The sequence below is a fragment of the Chelonoidis abingdonii genome, chromosome 2, assembly GCF_003597395.2.
Source record: "Chelonoidis abingdonii isolate Lonesome George chromosome 2, CheloAbing_2.0, whole genome shotgun sequence".
NCBI lineage: Eukaryota > Metazoa > Chordata > Testudines > Testudinidae > Chelonoidis > Chelonoidis abingdonii.
This window is the reverse complement of record NC_133770.1, coordinates 49,718,911-49,737,609: the sequence shown is the minus strand read 5'-3', so window position 1 is coordinate 49,737,609 and position 18,699 is coordinate 49,718,911. Positions and strand designations below refer to the sequence as shown.

Below are 18,699 nucleotides of genomic sequence, written 5' to 3'. Positions count from 1 at the left end.
CTCCCTTGTGTAAGGCAGCAGACAACCCTTTGGCGCCTTTTTCCCGGCAGGCATTGAGCAAACGCCGCATAGCACAGCAAGCATGGACCCTGAGATACAACGGTTTCTGACCGTTGTCAACACCTCGCGTACTCTGGCTGACTATACTGAACATAGAACTGCAAGGCAGAGGAGCAGGAGGAGGCAGCTATTGCTGAGCGGCCCATGGAGGACCAGCGATGACGAGATGGGAAGGCAGATTCTCCTAACCGCTTGGCCCAGGTTTTGATGCTATACTGCTATTAAGGGCATCTTCTACCCTATTGAAGCCTAATTTGGCACGGGACACAAGGCACAGGACTGGTGGCGACCGCATTGTTTTGACGGTGTGGACTGATTCGCAGTGGCTTGCGAATTCGCATGCATAAGAGCACTTTCTTAGAACTTTGTGACTGGCTTTTCCCCTGCCCTGAAACGCCGGTAATTACAAACAGAGAAGCAGCCCTCCAGTGAGAAGCGAGTGGCCATAGCCCTCTGGGAAGCTTCAACGCCAGTACAGCTACCAGTCCAGTCGGGAATCAATCTTGGATGGGCCAAATCTCACTGTGGGGGCTTGCAGTGATCAAGTATCTACAAGCAATCGTTAAAGCTGCATGCTATGAAGGTTGTGACTCTGGAAACGTGCAGTGTGATAGGCGATGGCTTTGCTGCAATGGGTTTCCGAACTGTGTGGGGCCATAGATGGAACCATATCCCTATCTTGGCCCCAGGAACACCAGGCACCCGTACGGTGAACCGCAAGGGTACTTTTCAATGGTGCTGCAAGCCACTGGGGACCCAAGGGACGTTTTCACCCCACATCCCGGGGATGCCAGGAAGGGGTCAACGCTCGCGTCTTCAGGAGCACTGTCTGTTTAACGGCTACAGCAAGGGAATTTACTTCCAGACCAGAAAATAACCGTTGGGGGATGTGGAAATCCTATAGTTACCTAGGGGACCCAGCCTACCCCTTGAGTGCCATGGCTCATGAAGCCATACACTAGCCAGCCTGGACAGTGGTTCATGGAGCTGTTCAGCTAACAGGCTGAGCAAAGTGCCGGATGTTGGTTAGAATGTGCAATTTGGCCATTTAAGGGGTCGCTGGCGATTCATTACTTACTCGCTCAGACCTCAGCCAAACCAATGTCCTGCTTGCTATTCTGCTGCTGGTGTGCTCCACAATCTTGTGAGGACCTAAGGGGAGACATTTAGGCTGTGAGTGGGAGGCTGAGGCAAATCACCTGTGACCGAGTACGAGGCAGCCAGAGACAGGGTGATTAGAAGAGCACACCTTGAGGCGCTGCCGATCAGAAAGCCTTGAAAACGCATGTTTCAGCACGAGCCCAGGGTACGGTGTGTGACTCTGTTTGCTTCCCCTAGAACCCTCCGCCACTGATGTGACTATCAGTGTAAAGGCAACCCACCTCTCCCCTTTTCATTACAGTGTTTGGCGAAGGAAAAAATTCCGTTATCGTTTAAAAATCCTATTTTCATTAAAATAATTGATATCTTGTTAAAATCGATGAGTTTTCCTTACTAGATTCCCTGTAAGCAACCCACCTCCCCTTTCGATGTTATTCTTTATTAGAAAGAACTATAAAAAAGCAGAAATTGAGGAAGGTGATCCCGGGCTGCTTTGTGCTTTGGAAGGAGACTAGGGGAAGGGAGGTTTTAAGCACATTGTAGGTAATTACGCTTTCCTTGAACTCTGCAGGAGGTGTGGAAGGGTAGACGGGTGTCAGAAAGCCTTCCCCACGCGTTCTTACACGTTTGGGTGGGGAGATATGGAGACGTGGAGCTTGCAGGGGTTAATACAGGGCTTGCAGCGCGCACTCTTGCTACTGTGCTGCTCTTCCTGAAGATGCATCATGCGGGAGGTTTCAGTTTGAGAAACGCAGCAGATCCAGCAGTTGCTCTCTCCAACGCTGGTCTTCCTGCTAGCCCTCTCAGATCGTCACTGGCATTTCTTTCGTGTACTTTGCTAGCCACATCACTTCCAATCATTCTGTTAATATCACATGTCATTAGCGTGTTACATTCAATAATTTCTTTGAACATTCATCTCGGTCTTCTTCCTCCTTCCCCTCTCACCAGCACGCCCTCGTTGATGGCATAGGGACTTCAGAGAAATGTGCAGCTGCATGGGGAAGCAAACAGGTGATAAGTATGGAAAGATATCCTTTTTACAGAGCATGCTGTACTCTTTTCACATTAGAACACTATTCCACCTACAGAGACATTGATCGCTATACAAGGATCGCATTTTGTATCGTTTAAATATTCAGGTGTCTGTGTGACTGGTGTCGCCACACACACAGACGTCAGTACGGCCCAACCGGTAACGTCCACGCGGCGATGGTAGTGAGGCCTTTAAAAATTTTGACTTCGCCGCCGTTCATATACACAGATCTATTATGATGCCTTTGCTCCTGTTTAAGAGGAGCCTTGCAAGCCCACCCCCTTCTTTCACATCAACCAACAGCGCATCGCGCTTCCTATCATATTTACGATCGCTGCTAAGGATCACCCTACATCCACCCCCCGCAGCGCGTGTGCTGTAGCTGGGAATGAATCCTGCTTGCCAGACGCTGAAAACTCGTGTGCGTATCCCATCTTCCATCCCCCCGCTCTGGCCAGTAGCAAAATCGCCAGTCTGCCCCCTATTTACATTCCTGATGTTCTACAAAGTAACAAGTGGTATTTGATATCTCTTCTCCTGAGAATACCACCAGAGGCAGACGATTGTTTCTGCAATGCCTTCGGCAATGCTTCATGCCGCAGTACAATAGTCTTGCAAATGCATGGCCGTTGAAAAGTTACCTACTATGGAAGACCGGAGAAGGCCTGTTCCTGGCCAGAAATGTTCTCATATAGCATTAAGGGTTTTGGAGTTTCCTTCCACGATCGATTCATGGAGATTAATTTGAGGTTTTTCGCTCCATCCCAGACATGTTAACGGAATTTTCCTGTAACAGTATATGTGCTGCGACTGCAGCAAAGCCTGGTGTGCAAATGGGATCGTAAAAAACACGTCTTTGTTTTATCCATGTTTGGTACAGAATGAAGGGACCACTTTACCGGGGTCGCTTCCATGGCTTCACTGTCTGGGCTTCTCGCTTGGGAGCGCAGGGACTGTAATTCTTGGGTCTCAAAAAAGATCCTGGTCTGGTTGGGGTTTAGGACTGCTGTGTGCTCTCACCACGGGGTCATTCGTTCTTCCTAAAATTTCGTCGTCCATTCTTTCCTCCCGTTCGCTACATCTCAGAAACACTTGCTAGTTCATCCCCCAAAGTCTGGAATCACGACAGGCGGTGGGGCCACTGGTAGCGCTGAACCCCAAATATTCATGGTAGTCTAGCATAGACAGCGGCTATGTTTCGGCTCGAGCCCTGACCTTCCGTTTCTTTCTCTGGCTTCTGCTAACCCTGTCTAGTTCCTTCACTTTCACTCGCACTTGAAGGAGCTCTGCTGCTGCCCTTTATCAGCCATAGACTTGAAATTCTTTCAAAAACTTTTTTCATTTTTCGTCTTTTGAGCAATGCTGTGTAGCACTGAGTCCTCACCCCAGATCGCGATCGATCCAAAACTCCGTGTGGTCCATACTGGCGCTCCTTCTTCGATTATCATGAGACTGCTTGTGACGAGTGCAAAATGGCTCTGTAGGCTGGTCACCGTGTGTGTGACCCTCACGGTGGACAATCAGGGAAATGGGAATTCAAAAAGTTCGCGGGGATTTCAGACTTTTTCTGTTTACTGACCAGGCATCACAGTTTAGTGTGCCGATGCTATTCATGAGTCCCCTGTGACAATGTTTCTGAAACCCAAATTGGGAGTGGCTCACTTGGGGCCGAGTACCCCCCACCTTGCTCCATCTTCTGGTTCTAAAACATGGATATTGTCCTGCCTGGACTGTCATAGCCACGCGGCCTGCCTCCAAGTGCCCCCCCACCCCCCGGTATGTCCGAATAGTCTATGTTCTATTCTTGTATTTCCTCACGACTGCATGACGACATGGGGTGGGCCTTGCCACGGTAGTGCGGCAGGTTGAGAGAAGAGGTGAAGCAATGGTTCGTCTTGCCTGCGGGACCCTGTTAATACAGAACCCACGCGTAGCTGCGCTTCTTCTTAATCACTTGACTCTTCTTCAGAGAGTAGCCGTGTTAGTCTGGATCCTGGAAAGCGCAGAGATCCTGTGGCACCTTATAGACTACAGACGTCCTGCTTAGTTCTATAAGGTGCACAGGATTCTCTGCTGCCTTTGCACCTTTCTGTAGTCAGGACTGACTGCTATTTTTAGACAGCAATAAGGAGGATGCTCAGTGAGCCAGTGGTCAATCCCAGTTGCTTTTGCGGTTGCGCCCTGTTTTCGCTGAGTTTTAGCCAGGGCACTCATGATAGCAGCAGCAGTTCAGAGAAGGAGAGTAACCGTCATTGTCATTGCCAGTTTCTTCTGGCAGTCGACGGTCAGGAAACGACTGTTAACCATCTCTGCTATCATTGCAAAAGCAATTGAGCTACGGTGGGTAGGCCTCGGGAGTGTCGCTCTGTCTCCCACGGCATCTCGTACACAAATGTGACGGGAAAAACAAAAAGCCGAACGGTCTCTTAGTGCTGCCGTGCTTAGTGTTTCTGCAAGAGGACAATCCAGCGAGAAAAATGCAAAGAAGGACTGTTCTGATGATGGTTTTCCCGGAGTCAAGAATGACTGACGACATATTACCCAAACCCCGTGACCATTACTATTACATCAAAGGGGCCGGGGGATATGGAGGACGGAAAGGGGTGCTAGAGGACTTCCCCTTCCCCAGTCTTCAGCCGTCTCGTAAACTATTTGCATTCTTGCTTTAGCCGCCAGGTCTGTAGCTTAACAACACTGGTGTCTTCTCTATGGTTCATGACAGCTATTCAGTTTCTTCCCCTACGCCAGCACGAGAAATGGACAGTTAATAAAAGGCAATCCTGTAGTACTTACAATGGTCACCCTCTTTGTTATGATGGTACTATGCATGCGAATCTGCGGCACTGAAGATCATTACAGCTGTGCACAGCATTCTTATTAACTTCTAATGAATGTTAATCTGACGTGTGATTATGTCACTTGAAAATTCCGCTCCTCTCCCCCTTCTGGTGGTAATGGTACCAGTACTACTGTCTTAGACAGACAGAAACTGTTACCTGCTCAGTTCTCTTTGTTACCACTCACCAGTAAATGGGACAGAAACGGATAATACCCTGTGTAAATTTTTTGAAGGAAATGTGGGATAACTCATTGGGACTGTAGTCCAATCCTGCCCTTTACATTAATAAAAATAGATGTCAATCCAGACAAGGGGAATAGGATACAGTGTATATTAAAAATCAGTTGTAGCACAACGCAGCTTGCCCTCCGCGTCAGTATTACAGACGGAGCCGCTGCAGTAACGAACCGTTGCTTCCCACTCTACCTGGGCTACACAGGGCCCAGTGGCCCCCCCACCCCCCATTGTTTTTTGGGGGGCATGATGTTTGAAAGATGCAATGAATAAGCAAATCACAAGTAGTTACTGAGATCAAATGAGGGAGGGGAGCCACCATGGGCTATGACAGCTCCATGCAGTTCAGAATCTTTTTCTTTACGCAAGACGGAGGGTCTGATTTGAAGCTTAGCCCCAGGTGATAAGATGAGCAGTTACCAGGCGTTCTGTACCATATCCACTGTCAGAAAAAGGAGTCATTCCATTTTCACCCCGGAGCCCCCGGCCACACTCGCCAGGAGCCTTCACTGGGCGGCCGTTACCCCTGGGGGGGGCAGGGAGCGGTACTGCTCTTCCACCGCAGCAGTATCGCGTCTGCAGGCAGTTCATTCAGTACACAGAGGTGAACATTTTACAGTACTCAAGGACTTATTTATTTTTCACTTTTGTTTTACCTGTGTGAGGGGGGAGAAACAAACGGACTAGCTGGTCCAGGTGACCAACAAGACACCGTGTATTACGCTGCAACATTGGGCGCGCAGCCAAAAATGCAAATAGTTTTCAGAGACCAGCTGTTGAAGGATTGGTAGCTGTAGTCCTCATTACCCCCCCTCTCTCCAATGACCATCGTTGAGTTCTGGCTTCCTGTTTACGGTTGTCACGCACAGCCGGGTATCCTTAGATTACTTTTTCCAAACGCTTTGGCCATTTCTGTTCTTTAACTGGTCGATAAAACATGATTTGTCTCACCATCACAGCCGATCAGAACCTGTATTCTCCCGTAAGGTTCAATGCAGGAGCTGACTTTTGCATTGAACTGCTCGCCACCCGTTGGTGATCCGAGGCTCGACAGTGATGAAAGCAGGAATGTCACTGGTATAAGCTCTCGGGATTCCCTGTTACCGGCACTCCGCATCCGAAGTTCGGATTGCGACCAGAGCAGTCATGTGCACTGTCCTGCCATAGAATTAATAGCAAGTGTAATAGAGACCCATTGTGATCAGAGAGCACAGGTGTCCCATGTCAGTATTCAAGGGGTTGCCCTGCAAGAAGCGCACCCGTTGCTTTCCTCCTCTCAATTCCTGCTACCGTAGGCAGTGCCCCTCCCCCCATTCTGTGTCATGAAGTTGTAAGGGAATACTAATAGAAACACGAGACTGTTAGTGAGATACAAAGAGTCGGGGGAGCAGTTGGAGCCAAAAAAGCGTTCCTGGGCTTATGACAGTCCAGGCAGGATGACTCTTATTTTTAGACACCATAAGGGAGGAATTGCTCATTGCCAAGCGAGTGCCAATTACCCAAATGTGATTGCAAAATTTTCAGCCCCAGTTTCAATGCATTAAGCTGGTTATTTAGCCTTCTGTCCTATCTACTGCTAGCAAGTTGCCCTTGATGTTTGAGAATTTAGGCAGTTCTTCCTGGATGGGTGGGCAGGTCTGCAGCACGTCTACCACCAAGAGAGGAGATGGAGAGGAGCGGATACTGCTCTCAGTGCTGTAGCGTCCCGTTACCAGCAGCAATTCAGTAACACATAGTGGTGACATAGAAATACGTCAAGAATTGATTTCTTTCCCTTTTTTTCACGTGGGGGGGGGAAAAATGAGAGCTTGTTCCCTGAACCACGGCAGACACTTGTTTGACCTAACAGACGATTTGGAGCTCGCAAAGAATGGAAATAATTTTAGAGACTGCTGTGGACTGTGGGATAGCTGGAGTCCTCAGTACCCCTCCCTCCTTCATAGCGTCCATGTCTGCGTCCCGTTCGCTTGTCACGCAGCGCTGTGTATCCTGCAGTTTTTATTCAACGCTTTGGCATCGTGTTCAAATCTCTCCTTTGGTTATTGCCTCGGGCGGCATCCCAGGTGCTCCGGCACTGACCCTGGGACATCACGCATCTGGACCTCTGTTGCACGAGGGGGCAGAGTACAGGGAAAAACCCCGCAACTTTTTATTGATCATTTCTCTTTCCAGCGTGGACTCTTGATCACCGTGCTAGGCGATGCAAGTCTCACCAAAGGCTCCACTGACTAGGGAGATAATGTCTTCCTGTTGGGCTTGTGTTCGTGCGCGTTGGGATGGGGAAAAACAACATTCTTATGTTCTTCTGAGCGAGGAGAAAATAAGGAACTTATTAAAATCCAATTGGGAATGGAAAATTGGATAACATAGAAAAACGTAGAGTATTTTCTTGGGAGTGCAACTACTGGTTATTTACCAAGAGGTGCCGATACCAGGGAGGGCGAGACCTTATACGCCAGAAGGGGAGAAGGCAGGTAGTCCCAGGAAGGGGATGAAGGATCCGTAGAGGGAACGCTGGCGGGCCAGGTTTTTGGTGGGTATCGTGCAACTGGAGGTTCAGCTGATCGGCGGCTGGCTCGCATCCAGCTTCACCACTCAGCGCGAATAGGGGCTGTATGAGAGTGGGCACGAGGCGGATCGCGGCGGGACCGCTTCGCCACAGCCCCATGGCCTGTGCGATGAGCAGAACCGGACGACCAGTGGGTTATCCACGGGGTTGATCAGACCGAAGCCTGGCCTATTACAAGCGCGGCTTCTCCAAGATGCAGTTGGAACCAAAAATTTAAAGCAGCATTCTTAGCTTGGCACCCCAAGACCCCTTTGACCAAACACACACAAAAGCTCTCTCTAGCTTTTCGCCGGAGGGTCCATAGCCTTCACGCCGCCACTCTCCTATTTTTTAACCTCTACTCCTTACGCTTTCCTCTCGTTTCCATACGTGTTCTCTTCTCACACAGCAAGCGCTTGTCCACGACTACGCCCAGGGAACCCCCCTGTCAAGATTAGTTTAGGTTTTGGGCAGATTTATTAGCCTTGTTTAGTTGATGGCCCACGCTTAAGTTTCTGTTATTTCTTTCACTGTTTTAGAGTGAAGTGGTGTTCACAATTGAGTTTTTGAACCAGATGTTTTAAACTCCGATCATCACAAGGCCATCACCAACTCATAAACTTCCATCACTTTGCTTTACTCCTCATCACAATGAGGCCCAGAAATGGTGACGATGCACCTGATGAGCCATCCGCAGAAAACATAAAGAAAAACACCATTTTCAACAAAATTCAAAAATGATATACAGATTCAACTATTTACATAGATGCCCATGCTGTCTTGTCTGTCAAGAGTTTCACACATCACCCCAGTCCAAACTATATTTTAGTCTCACCCAAATACCCTTGCCATTTTTTTCACTTCCCTAAAATGGACTTCACGCATCTATCGAAAGCCTCTAGGGTTTCAGCTGGTTTTGAGGGAATACCCACTTTGTCAAGGGGACTTTAGCTTGAGGCAGACCACGGGCCATTCTAGTTTAAATGGGAGACATCCATTTTACCAGCTTTCCGCAAGTCTACTTTCAGCAGCTACCATATTCAATGGGCTGCTGGAGCTCTTTTTGGAATTTGAGACTGCATCGCCAGCCCGGCCTGATGCGGTCCACGCTGTGGACAAGCAGGAAATGTAATTCAAAAGTTCGCGGGCCTTTCTCCTGTTGCTACGCGGGTTGCTGGGACTGGGGCTGGCATGCCTCGGAGTCTGTACTTGTCCCTGCCGCAGACACCATGTAGCCGGTCAGTGCGAGCGACTACTTGGAAGATATCCGTCTCCGTTTAGGCCGATGATCAACACGAGTGAAAGAGTCGTTTCTGAATATTCACACTCCACAGAACCCACTGAATGACCGAGTTATCCTAGCTTACCGAAGCACTTTAGACGCTTACTCTTCGTTTCTGGGAGTGGGTAGTGGTACGACGCGGTGAGTGCCGATATTTTTTTTTTTCACTCGTGAAAAACGGCAGTACCAGTAAACTGCCTGGCCTTGGTCACCCTGTATATTAACTCTAACGTCGTCTCAGAGTGGTATGATTCGTCTATATTTGATTTGCGCTTGTCTACACATGCGGCGTTGAATCGCAATATGGACACATTATGAGGTGCATGTCCATCATAAGATCCCAGATGTTGTGTTATCAAGGTGCATGTTTCCCTAGGCCTACTCAGTGCCAGGGAGATTGGGAAAATGCTCGGTTGGGGTCACCTGCTTCCAATAGGAGATTTCGCCTTCTCGAAGACCTTGGGTTCTCAAAAAGTAGGTAGGTACATTCAACCAGCTACCTCTAATCTTCCATCTGTCTGGGAAGGTATCCACAGAGAGCAAAAGTAGCCGGTAAGCAGGTGCCATGCGTTGTGCTATTGGCTACTCAGTGTGAGCATTATGCTCGCCTTTGGTCGACTAGGGACAACTTATCACTGCCCAAAAACATCTCGCCTAACAACCATTTTGTCTCCCTGCGCCAATATCTTTACAAATGGGATGATATTTCCTGCGACACCTTTGCGGACTTAAGACGCTAGTAAGTACCTCTGTCCTGGAGCATCATTACACGAGGTGCGTCAACACCGATATGAGTTCAGTAGTTCTCTCATTTTCAACCATTGCGTTTTTATCAAGCTTTTGTCAAGGAATCGTCGCAACTCTCTCTCCAAGGAGCCACTGTTTTCTGCTGGGGGTGACTACATACTCCTCCCCTTAAGGCAGAATCCTGGTTGTACGTGTTGAGTGTGACCAGGCATAGGTAGGCCAGCGGTTTGGCGGGTTGAGACTCTTGCCACCGTCTATTCGGCGTTGCTCAGTTGCTATACCATTCGATGAGATGTTCTAGTCCAATATGGCTGTCTCTGTGGTCCTCGAGTTTCTTAAGTATAACAATAAGCGTCTCGCGTAGTAGTGGTTTTATGTTTGAGGCGGACCTTCTACTTATTCACTCTCTGTCATCGAGCCTCGCGGACTATAGATTCTCCTACTGGATCTTGAATGATTGGCGACACGACACTAGCCCAACTTCCCGGTTATTGTTTGGTTTAGTGACTTCCCAGATCTAAACGGTCCAACATCTAGGACTCGATGGCTAGTCATAGGTCGAGATGGACCTTTAAGATGCCGTCATGCTCAGGGCTCTTGCCGCTAGTCGAAGTCTCCCCCTGTATCTCTCTAATAGTCGCAGAAGTGCTCTCAAATCCACACTCGTGTCATATCTTCTCTGAGCCTCAGTCTTAATATACAAATCTACTCTCCGTGATTATTCTCTCCTCCGGTGTCGATTTCCGTCCACACGAACCCTAATCCGAGTTATCACTATCGAATTTAGCGCTACTCCTCTCGTTTGGGAGGAGTTCCGAAATCGATTTAAGGAGGCGGTTAACTCGATATTAATGACAACGTCGTGTGAACGGATACAGCGTTAAATCAGTATATCGGCCATTAAACCGATTTAAAGTCGCAGTGTAGACCTGGCCTCAGTGCCAGAGAGATTGGGATCGGTGGGGAACTCTGCCATGGAGACCGGTAACATGAGGGGGAGCAGTGCCATGGTGCTAGTGACCGAGACCAATGTCTACATGCGGACTGGTGAGAGGGCGAACAGCGTCGGTCATCATATGAGGAGTGTTGACCCCGTGCTGGGGAACAACATCTTGGCGTTTACGAGAGTTTGGGCAACCAGCGGTGCGGTTGAGACTTGCCACATATTGCTTGTCCGGCAACCAATGGAGAGGTCTTAACAGGTGGCTTGTCCTCACAGGGAGCCTTAGCCTGGTCCTGTGGCACCGGAGACGTCATAGGAGCAGGTGCGGATTTGTGCTCTCTGTGAGCCTGGGCTTGCGATGATGAAAGTGCAGGCAGGGTAGTGGGTCCCATACTACTCAATGGAGTCAGCAATGGACCTTTAAGATGGCTAAGAGCTTGGTGTGAAGTCTCCACTGGGATTCTAACTATCAGCTACCTATGCACTTAATAACTACTTAATACTAACCAGAATTGAATAAAGGCCCAAAGTCCAATGGAAGAAACCACTAGTTCTTGACAAGCAAGAGAGGTGCTCCCATAGGCGGAAAGAAGAAACTGAGAGGGCGTGGGCTGGCAGTGCCTGATCTACCACAGCGTGAGTGTGGCATTCTAGAGGGCGCTACAGCTGACCCTACAGGTACCCTTAAGGCAAAAATCTGACGGCTGCGCACACTGCCATGCACACATCTAGAATGGAATCAACATGAGCTAGCACTCCAAGAAGAACTGATGCAGAATAGGTTAGTAACCTTTTTTTCCTCCTTCAAGTGAATGCACAGGTCCATTCCACTCCAGCTGACTCTTAAACAGTTCAGTCCAGAAGTGGGTTTCAGAGTCTACCTGAAAAAGTGAAAAAATACTTGTCCAAACATGGCATCATTTCTGGAATGCTAAGATACAGTATAATGAGCAGTAAAGGAATGTACTGATGACCAAGCTACAGCTCTACAAATGTCTGCTATAGTTACTTTAAGCCAAAAGAGTTGCAGAAAATGTTTGAAATCGTGTAGCATGAGTACATTGGCAATGTCATAGCAGACGTGCAGGACAAAATCCAGGATGAAATCCTCTGCACGTAGACTGGAAGGCCTGTCTGCAACTGACATAAGCAGCTAGGAAGACAATATAAAACACTAGTCCTGTCCAAATAAAAAATCCAACACCCTTCCATCATCATAAGCATGATGGAAGCATCCTTATGAGAACTCTGATGGAACCAATCTACAGGGCTTTTTATTTCAGCTGGAACAGAGAGAATAGAAATGTTGAATAGAAAATCAGGATTGGTAAAACACTTCTCTCTGTTTTGACCACAAGGAGAACCACTTCCACTTCAACAGGTGGAGTGTTTTGCACATTCCCCAAACACTCCACCTCTTGAGGTGTAACTATGGACTATCCAGGCTGTAAAATGGAGAACGGCTAGGTCAGGATATAGCATATGATGGGGGTCCTGGGAGATCAAAAAAGTCCTGGTAGAGAAGCTCAGCAGACTGTCGAACCAATGCTAGCAAGACAAAGCAAAGCTGTAATGATCATGTTCTCATGATCCAGCTTCTGAACACCAGTAAGGAAAAGACTATGAGATTGGTCATACAAAACTCTCAAGGATGTATCACCTCTTGACAAAGACTGATTTGGCCCATCACTTTCTGTTCACGTAGACCACCACAGTGTTGTCTGTGAAGACTTGTAGAGTGTTGCCCTTGATATGAGGGAGAAAAGCTCAAAAGACCAGATGAATAGCCAACAATTCCAGCACATTTATGTGGAGTGTCAAATCTTGGTAAAAAACACAGATCTTCAGTTTGTAGGTTTCCTAAGCGAGCTCCCCAATTTAAAAAAAAATGTCCATAACTAGGAGTCAGTGTGCACAAGGGAGGTGTGAAGGGAACTCCCATACACATTGGCTGGATCCATCCACCAGACCAGAGAGACTAGTACTCCTGCAGGCATTCAAATCAGCATGTCCAATGGGTGACAATCCACTGAAATCCATGGGGAATCCACTGACTTTACCCAGCTTTGCAACTCTCGGAGTCAAAGCCTGGCATGCCAAACCACATACAAAGGAGGTCATGTGCCCTAGTAGTCTGAGGCAGTTTCTTAAAATTCTAAGTGGATTTAAAGTCTATGTAAACATAACATCGTCTGGAATTTGGCTTGAGATAGGAATGCCCTGGCTACTGCAGAACCCAGAATTGGCCTTATAAATTAAATTCTCTGATCAGCAGAGAAGATTGACTTGTCCTCACTGGTCAAGAAACCCAGAATACTGAAGAGTGATTGGATCCTGGATAGACTGACTTCTACTTAGTGTTTGGATCAACCTTGTACCAGCCAGTTGTCTAAGTTAGTGCACACTTGCATCCCTGCTTTCTTTAAAAATACCGCTACCACCAACCATGCGTTTTTTAAACACTCAAGGGACAGGAGACAAGACAAAGGCCTAAACTTATAATTGGTGTTGTTGACCAGAAATCTTAGGAATCTCGTGCAGTTTTGATGGACAGCCATATGGAAATATGCATGCTTCAAGAGGAGGGCAGTGTAGCAGTCTCCATGGAAGAGAATGATATAGTCTTTTCATATTTATTCAAATTTCACAGGTCTAGGATGGTTCTGGGATCTCCTTTCACCTTTAGAATGAGGCAGTATCATGAATAGAAACCCCTCCCTCAATGGAGAGGGGGAACCTCTTCTATAGCTCCCAAAATCAAGACAAAACTGCAATTCTTGGAGATGGGAACCCTTGTGAGAATGGGTCCTGAGGAAGGACAGGGAAGGGAATTGGAGGATCGGAGAATGGAGAAAATAAACTGCAGGGTTCAAATAAACTACTTGTTCTCAGTACGTAGGACCCACTGAACTGTAATAATATGGGGCCAAGCACACAGGAAATGGGATAACATGTTGGGAAACAACAGGACAGAGAGAAATGTTACATCACAAACTGGTATTCTATTCCCAACAAGACAGTCACTTACCAGCACAAATTTCTTGCAGCCAGTACAACAACACTTAAAACTCAGAGACCAAGGCATACCCTGGTACTGGGTGTCAGCACCCTGTGAATAAGAGGGAACCAACTCTGCAAGAAACAACACTACACTAATCTAACATCACTAACAAATACCACTAATTTAATTATTTATAGAAGGGAAGATAACTTCCCTGCAAAGGGAGAAACCTGCAGTAGAAGGCCAATGCACTCAACTACCGATTATGGGTCGTAAGAAGAAAGTGGCAGCTCCACCCTTTATACTATCCTTCAGAAGCACAAGGTGGCTGAGGACGCACACACACCGATGGATATCGCTAAGGAAAAAATCTCCAACTCTGGATACTGAGTGCACACACACCTGCAGTGGAATGCATACATGCAATCACTTGAAGAAGCTGGTTCAATTTCTAACTTTGTTACAGATTTCCTACATTACTCTGGGAAAATCACTCGATCTACTCTGTGCCCCAGGTTCTCAACTGTAAAAAATGGGGATAGAACTTCCCTACCTCACAGGGGTCTTTCAAAGATAAACTCCATTAACAATTATGAGGCACTTAGATACTACAGTGATAAGGGCCATGTAAGTGCCTAGGGAGATAAATAGGTGTAATACACAGAGTAATTGAACATATTGATCTACTTATGCAGCACAGTTCCTTAGTTTCACAGAACTTCCTTTTAACACAGAAGCAAACAGCTATCTAATTTCCAAGGTGCTAAGTTTCAGTGCTGTATGCAATAAGCAGTACATTCTATGAAAGTGTAACAGTATTCTGTGTTGGGTACAAATATAGGAAGCCACTACCAAAGATCCTTCTGCGAAGCAAAGAAAATAAAATCTCTCTGCATAAGTGACTGTAAACTTTGGTTTACATAGACACCAAGGATAAATTATATTAATTTGAGAAACACTAATTCTCCAAACTAATCTGACATTTCCATAAAAATTAATACCACATTTAAGGTTAATGCAACTGTTTACAATAAGAACGGCCTATGTTTATCACAAGAACAAAAACACATAAATCATGTCCTCAGTATTCCATTCTTCCCACACTGAACATTCTGTCCTGCTAGTGTCAAAGAAAGCCAAAAATCAATTACACCTCTTCAGCAGGCACAGATTCAGTTTTATCATTTCATGACATATTTAAGTTTCATTTCACTGTAATGCAGAACACTTTATGCTGGCATACAAATATTAAAAATAGGACAACACAGCCAGCCTTGTAAGCTCACGGTAGTGTGTCACCCTACAAAACAGAACATAATTCAAAATTAGAATATGGAAACCACAACATAGGCTACAGAAAGGCTGTCTTTGCTGCATATGTAACATATTAGCCTGCTGCTAATACATATGATCAAGATACCCTCCAGTGACTGATTCCAGAAAAAATACAGCCAACTACAGTTGAACAGATGAAGAACTCCTTTAGCTTGACAGGTAGAGGCATGTGCATCTTGATGCCCAAATGCCTGAAGATCAATCCCCAGTGAAGACCATGGAGTCTGTAACTAATTCTGGCTAAGGTATGTCACACATCTAAAGGGTGAGGTATTTATTTAAGGGTGAGGACATGTTGATTATTCTTCATCCAGAATCAACTTTGGATGGAATTGAATCTCATATATATAATACTGCATGCTAGAAGCAAAAATAGGTAATTTTAATAGGATGGAATGCAGGGACCTCTAAAAACCTAATTGACAAGTCGCAAATTCAAAAATGATAAAACAAAAATACTTCTACACAGCAGTTCGTCTGTGGAACTCATTGCCACGTCATGTCACTGAGGCCAATTAGCAAAATTCAGAGGGAGTGGATGATTATATGTTTAACAATATATTTCGGAGTTATAGCTAATGCTAAAATAATTATAAGGTTTTGGAGGGATATGAAAACCTCATGCTTTAGGGCTTAAGCCAATCTCTAACTATATAAAAAGGCATGAAGATATTTTGGACGGAAGGGAGAAAAGAGTATCTCACATCTACTTTGAGGTTTCCTGAACTTTTCTATACAGCATGTGGTATTGGCTACTGTCAGAGAGACAGGATGGACCAGGGGTCTGATTTATTATAGCAATTCCTACACAGCTTGCAAGAGATCTGAGAAGAAATGTTTTAGGAAGATCAGTTTCTGTATTTCACTGAACACAGAAGCATGCTGTATGATTACTTTTTTTTTTTTTTTTTTCCATTTAGTCAAATTAGCTCATTCTTCCAGTAGGAATTATTCACTCAGAAAATGTAAATGATTCTCCAGCCTGTATTTGATTTATGGGTACACAAAGAGCTAAGAGATAGGTTCAGTGGTCACATTGTACGCGATACAAAAATATCATCCTCAAGAATGATCACCCTCTATCACAGTCCAATTTTTAACCAAATGATAAGAAGGCGAGAAGGAGAAGCTGAGTAGAGATTAAGCTGGCTAAATTTGATAGACCTAGAAGTGGCAGGATATAGCAAAGCAGATTCTGAAGTGTGGGAAATCACAAAAGGAAGAGAAGCGGATCCGCTTATTTTTCATTTCAATTTACAGTTTTCTGACTTCACATAGCATACAGGCTGGAAAGGAAAACATTAGAAAAGCTGAAGTCAGAACCAAAGGCAGCTTTGACACCCGCAAATTTTACATCGTTGAGTTAGGACGAAAGGGATGTAAGGGAGAAAAAGAAAGAAGCTGTAAATATACACTTTCACTTGCTTAGATGTTGACACTTGTAATGTGTGGACAATTCATTTTGTAATAAGAGAAGAGACATCAGACTTCACACCTTGGCTTGTATTTTGTTCCAAGAAATGAGCTGGCTTTGAGATTTCACTTGGTCTTTAAAGTAGATAAAATTAGCATCTTTAAAAACTATTTAACCCTTTTCTAAAATGCTAAATACTAAGAGAAAGAAATATACTTGTAAGAAATTTGAGACATGCCTAGCTTAACACTATCTTTAATGGCACCAGTCCCATGCCCATCATGAGAGTTCCATGTATTCTGTGGTTGTAGAATGTGCCACAGAATCCAACCCTCAACATAAACTGTGATCCAGAATTTAAGCTTTTTTGAACAATTCTACTTCTAACTCTTTTGGGGTATGTCTTCAATGCACAGTTAACTGGGTAATTCGTAGGATCCTACCAAATTCACAGCCATGAAAAGAAACACGTCATAGAGCGTGCAATCTGGTCTGCCCCCGTGAAAACTGTTCTTCCCCGTAAAATGTGGTAGTTTGTGTACTTTTACCTTATACTATAGGCAGTGTTTCTCAAACAGGGGGTCCCAACCCAAAAGGGAGTTTCAATACTATTGTGGGGGAGGGGGGCATGGCATTGCCACCCTTACTTCTGTGCTGCCTTAAGAACTGGGTGCCTGGCAAGCAGCTGCCAATTTCCAGCTGCCCAGCTCTGAAGTCAGTGCAAAAATAAGGGTGACAATACCACAAAACAAGCTTTGCAACCCCCTTTTGGGTCAGGGTCCCCAGTTTGAGAAACGCTGACTGAAGGGCTTTACATGTTTATATTTTACTGTTTTATAATACATATTCATGCTTTGTTATGATATTGTGGAATTTAAGATTTAAATATCTGAAATCATGAAACTCGAGATTTTTAAAATGCTATGACTGTGAAATTTATGAAAATAGACCTTGAATTGGGTAGGGCCATGGTCACTGGCACCCAGATCTGAGCACCCACATTAGCTTGGTCCGGATGCAAGTGCTGCCACAGCAAAGCTATCCCTTGTTACTACGTCCTCGCTGGTTCTGCACCTGCCCATGCGTGTCTGGGGCATATCCTATGCTTTTGTCCATGAAGACACTTTAGGATTCTTCCCTAGTCAATTCTGTCAATTGCAGACAACTCGCCTGCTTTCGTGGGAAAATAGTGGGACAGGCATTGGAGAACTTTCAGCACTTGAAGAATTTTTGCCTGCACCCTCACTGCAAAGCGGATGTATTTACTAATGTGTTTATACAGTGCATTTGGAAAAATATGCCCTTTTAAAATAAACACTTATTTAACAAACAGATAAAGCAAAAAATTTGGTCTCAAACACCTTAAAAAGATTGTTTTACATTCCGGATAAAACAGAATTATTATGCAGCAGCCACTCTGGTCTTTTAGGTAAACAGACAATTAATAACCTTTCAAGACTGAAAACAAAATATAAATCTATTTTATAAACTACAAGAAAATTAAAAACAATCTAGGTCTACTACGTGACTTCCTTTAAAACAACTCTAGAATGGTGTGGGAGCTAACAACCAGTTAGAAATCAGGAAAGAGTCCAAGTTTTGGAACACACTCAGCTGACTTCACTGGTGTTCAGGGGCTGTGAATGTACGCAGGGGGAAGAAAAGGAGGAGGGAGAGAGAGAGAGAATGAACCACGGCCACGTTGGGTCTCTCCGTGTTCTGATGCTCCTACTCCCAGCTCCTGCAGGATGTCTTTCATCCTGAGGGCTAGCTCTACCACTGGGAATTCCTCCTTTCTCTCCTTCTTGCCCATGTAGCTCAGTAAGGACAGGGGCACTGGGGGATTTGAACCCCTTGTTATATTCTAATTCCCATAAAAGGAAGAGGTAGGAAGCTCAACAAATCATGGACAGAACAGATGGCCACCAACATATGATTCAACAGAGAATATGAACAAAGTTCCATTTGGAGACTGGTGACCTGATAACTTGGTTAAATCTTACAGCATGTGCCAGGTTTGTTATGGCACTGAGAGAGTGCAGTAAGACTGCCAGATGGACTAGATCATGACATAATAGACAAGGGGAAAATAATATTTTACCGAAGAGGAAGTCAGGACAAAGGTTTTAATGAGAAATATAGGTATAAAGTTTCTGCAA

At 45.6% G+C, this 18,699-nt stretch overlaps 1 protein-coding gene across 2 annotated transcripts in view; it reads right to left on the bottom strand.

The window, feature by feature from the left end:
- The window catches only part of VPS50 (VPS50 subunit of EARP/GARPII complex), a 184,313-nt gene that overhangs the window by 78,212 nt on the left and 87,402 nt on the right, over nucleotides 1-18,699 (bottom strand). The gene's annotated exons all lie outside the window — the stretch shown is intronic.